This window comes from Sesamum indicum, linkage group LG15 (assembly GCF_000512975.1).
Source record: "Sesamum indicum cultivar Zhongzhi No. 13 linkage group LG15, S_indicum_v1.0, whole genome shotgun sequence".
NCBI classification, from domain to species: Eukaryota; Viridiplantae; Streptophyta; class Magnoliopsida; order Lamiales; family Pedaliaceae; genus Sesamum; species Sesamum indicum.
The window spans coordinates 6803366-6813018 of record NC_026159.1 but is presented as its reverse complement, the minus strand read 5'-3'; positions in this window follow the sequence as shown (position 1 = coordinate 6813018).

The window sequence follows — 9653 nt, the reverse complement described above, 5'->3', positions numbered from 1 at the left end:
TTTGTAATTGTGTATATTTCACTATTATTTTGAGGAGTATTTTTTATAAAAATTAATTTTTGCCGGAAATGATTGTCGGAATCCCCAGGACAATTTTGAAATGAATTCAAAATACAGACACAAAAAAATCCCATTTAAATAAGAAGTGTATTTGATTTGGTACCACTAACAATAAAAAAATTAAAACTATCTTTCCATCGAACAAAAATAAAATAAAATAGGGTAAATTACAATTGACTCCGTTAAAGTTTGCCCTAATTATAAGTACCTCATCGTTATTTGAAAAATTATAAATACTCCACCTGAAACTACAATTACGTTAACAAATACTTCTTGTGATAGTCTATCCTCAGGGAGAATTTGTTAATATATTTGTAACTTTTCAAACAACGAGAGAAGAACCCCTTATAAGTACTCAAAAATATATTGATCTGACACCACTAACAATATAAAACACAGTCTCATCAACTGATCCAAACATACTCCACTAAAACCCTGAAAATGAAACAAAACATGGCCTAATATGTTGGATGAAAGAGTAATTGGGGCAAGTGGCCTAGGGTTTTTTATGGGTCAACAGCAACAACAGTCTTACAACATATACATAGTTGGAAATTTATGTGTGCTCTAAATTGGTCACAGACATCATCAAAGCCCCCCGACTTGAAAGGGACTTGTCCTAGAATTCTTTGCAATCCCACTTCCAATCATTTCAGAACACCAAAAATATGAAGGAGGGCGTGCCACGATCATGCATTATATTCTCTTTTCATCGACATATTTATCATCACTTCATATACAATTATCCATTATTGCTATATATATATATATATTTATATTTACATAAGAAGATATATATGGTCTATATTTCTTCTTGGGGAGATTGCAATTTTTCCTCTTCCGTACGCTTTTTTCCGTTAGTTATGGAATTCTTATTATGGTTACATAATTATAAAAAATCTCACTTTTAGTTATTAGTATTTTGAAGGAAAAAGCATATGTTAGGTGCGTGGTTGTTATTCATAATACTAATGGGATCTGACGAAGTGACTAAAATGAAACTTTTTATAACTTATGAGACCATTAAAAGTAATTACAAAATCAATGGAACGAGAAATGTACTGACCCTAAGAACGAAAAGTGTATTAAATTTTCTTACTTGATGGGATTAAAAGTATAATTTTGTCCCCTTACAAACGTTTTATATATAAATGCATAATTGCAAACCAAATTCTAGATGGTTAGCGTTATAATGCATTTCTATATAAGAAGGATCACAAGATTTGTCGGGGGGAAATTACAAATTTGTTACTGTAATTACATGGTGTTGACAATTTTGGTTTTACTGGAATTTAATATGTCAATTAGGTCCTGTAATTAAAAAAAATATAGAATATTAAAACTAATATGGTGGAAATTGCAATCTGGCCGGAATTTAGAGCTTACGTGAGGGGCATGTGTCAAATTTCGTATAAATTTAAACTTTTAATGTGTCATTTTTTTTAAAAAAAAAATTACATCATCTACTTACCAAATTAAATTCCCACAGCGATAAATTCGCCACCCAATGGGATCAAAATTGCAAGTTTTAACAAATTTGTGGGGTGCATCGATAATCAAGAACCACCAACTACTAATATTTTAGTCTAGTGATTAATCTTAAAATCGCATAAATAAGTTTGATATTATGGGTTTGAGTCTTATCGAACGTATAGATATTCGCCTCACAATTTAATATAACTTATTCCATAATTAATCTTTATTGAATTGAACTATTAATTATCAAACAGATATACCATTATTTATTAAACTATTAATATAATCATATAATTACCTTTTCTAGCTAGGGTTCAAACTTATTAATTAATGAACCTATATATATGTTTGTGATTGTTTGGTGAACAAATCAACGAAGTGGTGATCAATTCAAACATCATAAGTACGCTCCAAAAGGATGTTGGTGGACGAGTATTACACAATTAGGGTTTCTTAATTTAATCAAGAAAAGGCTGCAAATTGAGATTCGGACAATTAAGAAAGATGGATAAGTAGGTTAGACAAATATAGGAGCACATGGTTGCAGATTTTAGTCTAACCTCCTGAAGCCTGGGTAGCAATCCCCATCTTATTACAACATCTTAGGGACCGTATCTCAAAGATAATCTTCATATAATTATGTAACTAATAATGCCAACTAATACAAAAATTTGAATTAACAAAATTTAAAGGCCCTAAGATCTCATCAACCAAGAAATCTGATCACTGCCAGCTCAGCTATATATATGTGTGTGTGTGTTGGAATTAAACAATATAGTGAATTAGGTTGAAATAATTAAGGTTTCAATGTCTGTTTGTTTGTGTTTTCATTCTTGATTTTTAGTTTTCGCTACAACAAAATTGTTCAATAGTAACGAAAAAAAATTAACGTTAAAATAATTAACAAGTAAATATCTCGTTGCTGATTTGTATTATCTAATGCAAGAAATTTACTTGCTAATGAATTTAGCATGGGAAATTAATTTGATATGAATTTAGCGACGAACTATTTAAAAGATGGATATATCAAATAATACATACTAGCAACAAAAATTTTACTTGCTAATTAGCCCGATGCTGATTTTAGTATCAAATTTTTAGCAAGTATTTATCATATTTCTTGTAGTGTTTTGAAATCGTGATTAAAAGAAAAATATGTTTGTTTATACGTATTTTAATTGAACATATATTGATCTGACACAACAGTTTCATATGAAATACAATTTCATCCAAAAATATATTCATATTTTATGAAGAAAAATTGAAAATAAAAACGCAACAAACATGAATATTAAATATTTGGGAGTGGTTGGGGATTTGGGGGAGTGTGCATTCCAAGTCAAATGCAAAGTGGGAAAGTAAGGTGAGTTTGATTTGATAAAATTGTGATGAGGAAAAGCATGTGAGTGGGGTTCAAATATAATTCAATTAATACACAACTTTTGAGCCTACCTAGCTACATCAATTTGGGCATATGATGTTCAATACAATAATTCAATTTGTACGTAGTTTGATGCAGTCAAAAAGATGGTGTGTTGAGAGTTGCAACTATAGTGAGACTACATATACACTATTCAAATAATATTAAGTTTCACAATTAATTCAATATATATATATATATGATATGGTATGTAGTGCGATCGAGTCCTGTATAACTGAAAATATTATTCATTTTGGCTAGAAAAATGTATCTCATTAGAGAGAATGCATTAATATTTATTATAAGTCACACGGGCTTTTAAATTGCAACCGATGTGAGAGGTTTTGGGGCTTATAAATAGAACAGGTTTTTAGATTACGATCGATGTAGAAAGTACGGTAGCATCGTCAGCTCCCTTTTTACAAGAGGCTCGAGATGGAGACATGGCTCTGTTTGCACAGATGATGCACTAGAAAAAGATATAACTTTTTGTTATGGTTAATTATCATGGTTAAAAGTCTAAAATTAAATAAATGCTAATTAACCACGATTGTGAAACGATTAATTAGTCATTTTTGCATGTGGGACCAAAATATTAACCATAGCTAAAATCATGACAAATATTTTTATCATCGCTAAACCAATGAAGATATCTATTAACCATGGTCAAAACTTAAAATTTTTTATTAGGTCTATCTGACCGTAGTATATAATATTAATTTGTTATGATTTTTAAGTCTCTGATATTTATAGTGTAGGAGTAATCCATTAGTGGCGCCAAATGATAGGGCATGCGATACAATTGAGCTCCAGGGAGCAATGTATTGTCCGCTTTACACTATAAAAAAAATATAAGATTACTGACGAAGATATCTAATAATAATTTTAATGATATCACAAAAGATATATATTAAGTGACAATAATTCTGTTTTTATTATTATATAATGATTAGTGATAAGAATTGTGTATAAAATTATCACTGTAGATAATACAAAATTAAATTCAAAATATTTATTGCACTTTGGTGTTGTACTCTCGTATATTTTCAAACATATTTATTAATTATCATTGTAAATTTTTAACGCCATATTTATGAAATAAGAAATTAATAAAATATGTCATGTAAAAATTAATTATGAGTGTGGACACCATGTCGTAACGTCTATATGTGTTGTATAAGATTCTGAATCGTGCACAATTAATAGCCATCAATCCGGGAAGCTTTTTGCATGTTGTAATAATTAATTAATTAATTACATCTTTAATTTGCATCATTGAATATTAATTCTTATTTAATTTGATTTGTAAATAATTGTGTGATGAAAAGGTGTTTGAATTATTAATTAGAAAAAGTGGGCAAGATCTTCACCTAATCAAATTAGCCTGAAAAGTATGATCTTGTTTGGACTTCATCCTTCTTAATTAATTTCTTAATCACCATTAATTAGTTGACACACATTAATACCTTTTTGGTTTTAATGAGAAGAAATCAAGGAAAGATTTGTGAAGATCTCAATTCCTCTTGGCCTTTAGTTTCATTAGGTTTAAATGCATTTTTGGTTCAATAATTTAGGTTATTTGGCGTTTTTATTTTTTAATCTTCTGGAGCAGTATTTTAGTTTTATATCTTTTTAATTGTTAATAATTTCAATTCTTTTTTTTTTTTTTTGTTTTATCGGAGATCACTCTTTTTATTGGAAAAATACATGTGAATTTAACGTGATATTTTAAAGTTGGGGCTACTGTTCCTATTTACTCATTTTGCGAATAGTTTTATTCTTTAACTTTCTAGGGTTGCATCACTACAAAAAAAAAATTAAGTTTTCGCTACGCTATAAATGATCACGGCATAAAAATTAGGGTAAATTAATACTATTAACCACGGTTAAACAAAACCAAAGCAAAATATTTGCCATGATTGTGGCCGTGGCTAATGCTTTGGCTACACTTGCAGAAACAATGGCCAATTGGCATTGCGAAGCTATGTTTGATTTGTATTTGCTATGAGTTTCTTCTTTTGGCTACAAAAATTAACCGTAGCTAAAAATCATATTTTTTCTAATGCATTTTCGTTCTAAAATCATAGTTTCAATCTTTCATTAGGATGAATTACACTTAAGCCCCATCTGAAAATGTAAAATTATACTTTTCTAAAAAAAAATTGAAATTACACTTACACCCCTTCTAAAAATTCTGCATTTACAAGCGACTCTCTTTCATTAAAGTTTGGACGAAAAATATTGACTTTATAAAAAAAATATACATAAACTTAATTTTGTCTCTTTTTAATATGTTCATGTATTATTTAAATTATAAAGGGATAAATGTGATCTATATAGAGAGAGTAAGATTAACATCGTTATATTTTTTCCGTATAGAACAAAATTATTACGTAAAATATTAAATAAGAAGTAAAATTAAAATTTATATAATATTTTTTGTTTAAATTTTAATGAAAAGAGGTCGTTGTAAGCAGTAAACTTTAAAAAAAATTATAATTTTTATTTTTAGAAAGAGTTTAAATATAATTATTATTATGGGGGTATGGGGGGCTTGGGTGGGTGTGTGGGGTGGGGGGGGGGGGGGGGGGGTTGGTGTTGTTTGCCGTCCAGTGATGCACCAAGATTGCAGACGTCAATATCTCCGTCCATTGCAGTGATGCACCAATATTGCAGACGTCAATATCTCCGTCCATTGCAGTCAAAAGTGGAGAGTGAAGACTACGCCACCCTTCATTATCCCATACTCAACTCATTCTTATACCACCTCACATCCTTAGTGTGTTGTTCATTGCCCTAATCAGCTTTTCAGCTCAAACGTATTATATTATATTTTTCATGTAATTAATATATAATATAAAAAAATTATAATTAAGATTTGTTTCATCTAACCAAGATAAAAGTTATTATTTCCATATATATACACACACGCACACCCTAATATTCATTCCACATGAACAAAAATCTAAAAGTATTTGTTATGCTACTTGTAATTTTAGAAAGGTATTTGTAATTTTTTAAACAATAAAAAGATATTTGTAATTAAAGCAAACCTCAGGAGAACTCCTTATAATTTACCTAAAATAAAAATTGGTAATCGGTATGTCCGTGGAAATATACATATATATATATAGGTATAATTATACTCTATTTCCTTGAGATTTGATGTAACTACGTGTAGACTTCCTGTAGTTTGGAAAATTACATTTAGCACCCCTGAAATTTGTCTTCGTCTAACAACTAAGTCCTGCCGTTAGTCAAAATTCATCAAATTTGCTGATATCAGCACATTTCAAGAGTGCTAAATGTAATTTTGTTAATATTATCAAATTCAGTAAATTTTAACTAAAGAGGGACTTATTTATCAGATGGAAGTAAAGCTCAATAGTGTTAGATGTAATTTTCCAACCATAAAAAGTTTACGTATAATAACACCAAATTTGAGATGAGCAGAGTGTATTATGTAATTATCCCGTGTATATAAATACTACCTATTTTTTTAATTAGTCTAATTAACACGTTCTATACAGCGCGTCCTGCACCGAAAACTCGTCTCTCGATCTATCTATATATATATATATATATCACATTGCAATTACTATTAGGGTATTAGCTAAGTGATGGTTTTCCGTGAAGCACGACTTCTGTTGGCCGTCCATCGTTATTTGTGGAAGGACTTATCTCTCTCTCTCCCTTTTTTTTTTTTGTTTTTAATAGAAGGATTTATCTAAAATGCATTTTTTCGAACTCTACTTTTCGGGGGACAAAACGCGATTTCATGTGCCATAAAACAACCAAGTATTTAATTTATTTTAAGTCACTTTTTTAAAGTTATTTAAAAATAATAAAATCTAAAATAATTCGAGAAAGTACATTAGAGGATGTGTTTAATTTCATAGTAAACACTATGAAAAAAATTTACTTTTTCGTGCAGACTAATTTTTATGGACAAAAATAGAATCATGATCAATATAATTAATCACGACTACGTAACGACTACACTTACTATTGTTTTTTCGAACTAGACAAAAAACAACAGTCATGGTTAAGAATCATGATAAATATTTTGATCATAACTTAAATTATGCAAATATTGATTAATCATAGTCAAAACTTAAGTTTTCATATTAATTTTAAGATTAAATTACAACGGGCTTCCCAAAATTTGTTATAATTATAAATATCTTCTAGAATTAACGATCGTTTAACAAATATCCCCCTATAATGGGTTGCCATAAGAGTTATTTATTATATGACACTTAAGTCTATGGGGTATTTATAAGTTTTTAAACAACGAGGAATATTTGTAATTATGATAAACTTAAAAAAAACTGGCATAAAAATAATCCATATTTTGGTATAAAAATAAAATCAAACAAACATGTTCTTAATTAGTTGGTAAAGAGCATTAAATTCTTCAAATATATTTTTCTAAAAAAGAAAAATCAATTTTCTTTTTCAGAGTTTGTTGTCATGTTGAAAGGGGAAGTGGTGCATGAAAAGAGGCAAAAGCAATATAGAAATGAAAAGACCAAAATTGAAAGTGAGTGGGGGTGGGGGTGGGGGGGGGTTTACAAAGGCCCAAGTCGGGACCGGAAGATTTTATTATTTTGGAGAGGTTATTAATTTATAGAGTATTAATTTATAGAGGTTTTACTGTAAATGATTTAAATTTTAAAAAAGTATATTATTATTATATATTTAAAAAAAAAAAGCTAACTACCCCATGCCATGCCCTTTACCCCCCTTCCCCCCCCCCCCCCCCCTCCCCCCCCCTCCCCCCCCCCCCCCCACCCCTTTCCTATGAAAATGAGCATTTTTATGTATATATCTTATTATTAAATTGCTTAAATTAAATTGATTCAAATCTTTATATATTTTTTAATTAATTTTTATAATTTATTGATAAAATTATAAATATTAAGTTATTTTTTTCAAATACTCCAATTTCATTTTTCTTTCCACTTTTTATATTTAATTTTGAACATTCCCAATTTTCGTTGTTCTTCATCTTATTCTACGACAAAAATAGAAATTACTTTAAAATAGAATTAGTTATATAGTAAATAAAATGATTTTTTCATATAAATATATGATTTCAAAAATATAATTATATTTTTCATATGATTAATTTGATTCATCTAATTTGAAATTATCCTAAAGTTCTTCTTACTGTTCGACGGGACCTAATTTGAATAAAAAAATTTTAGGATACAATAAATGTGCAGTGAATTGAGGGTAGTTGGGATTGTGAGTATATGAAAGGTATTTTGGTCAGTTAGGTGTATGGATTTATTTTCGTGCCGTACATGCGTACATGAGAATTTCTACTTATATATACTGTGAATTGTAGGATTAAGATATGATAACGACGTCGTGAAATTCGATATTGTCCATTGAATCTGTATCACACATATTTTGAACCGTTAGATTAATATACGATCCAATAATTGATAATCAATATAAATACAAACTCACATGAACAGCATTCGTGTTCTGCCCCTTATCTTAATTCCTAGTCTCCTCCTTTGGCAAAAAAGGACAAAGGCCATAGACATAAATGTATTTGATTTATCTGCAAAGGAAAAGGGTTAAAAGTTAAAAGATGAGAGAATGGGGTGGGGGTGAAAGGTATGTGTGATAGCAAAGGGTAAAAAGGGATTCCCACTTTTGTGTATGCCTTGTGGAAAGCTGAGGCAGTACATCTCCTCTTCTGCTATGCAGACATCAATGTACTGTCATCCCTCCATATACAAGAAATACTAAAATTAATTTATAAAGGGTAAATTTTAACTTTTTTTTTATATATTTGTTATAATTATAAATATTTTACTATTATATAAAAAATTATAAATATTTATATTGGTCGTCCAACAAGTATTCTGTGAATGGGTTGTTATAAAATGATTTTTGTTAGATGATTGTTAATTTTAGAAGGTATTTATATTTTTTCAAAAATAATAAAAAAATATAATTATAACAAATTTCAGGAATACCCATTGTAATTTATTCATTTATAAATTCATCATGTAAATTGTGAGTAAGTTATTTAATGAATTAATACATTTAATACATCAATTTAAGCGGTCTAATGATTAAGGTTGAACGGTTTTACGCCTATGATGTGTGTTTGAATGGTTGTTAAACACTATTTGACATGATAGGTGTGTTTCTAGACAACAGTACATCAGTTATAGAGACTCTAACCCGCACACATAGTACAGGTGCAATCTTTTTTTACGAATTTGTAGGGCCATTTTGTAACAAAAAAACGTAGTAAATTTACGGTCTGATATTATAATAAATCATTTTTTTAAATATATTACAAATGAAAAAATACATGTAGAAAAACCTTTTTAAAAAAATATATTTGTTTTGATTGTTTATATATTTTTTTGTGTGTGGGTTGTCACTATAATTTTTAAAATTATACTTCAAATATATATTTAATGACAATAATTTTGATTTTATTATAGTATAACTATTAATGATAAAAATTGTGCATTATTATTTTTATTTCATGGGTGAATTGCGCATGAAGACATTGACACCGCAGACAATTATCGACATATTAATAGTAACATCAACAATTTATTGTTGCTAAGTCGTCACTATACAAACAATTCTACGTAGGACTGCCGATGACGGTTTTATAAAACATTTATCATTATTTCGTTACTGTGAAAAGTACAAAATC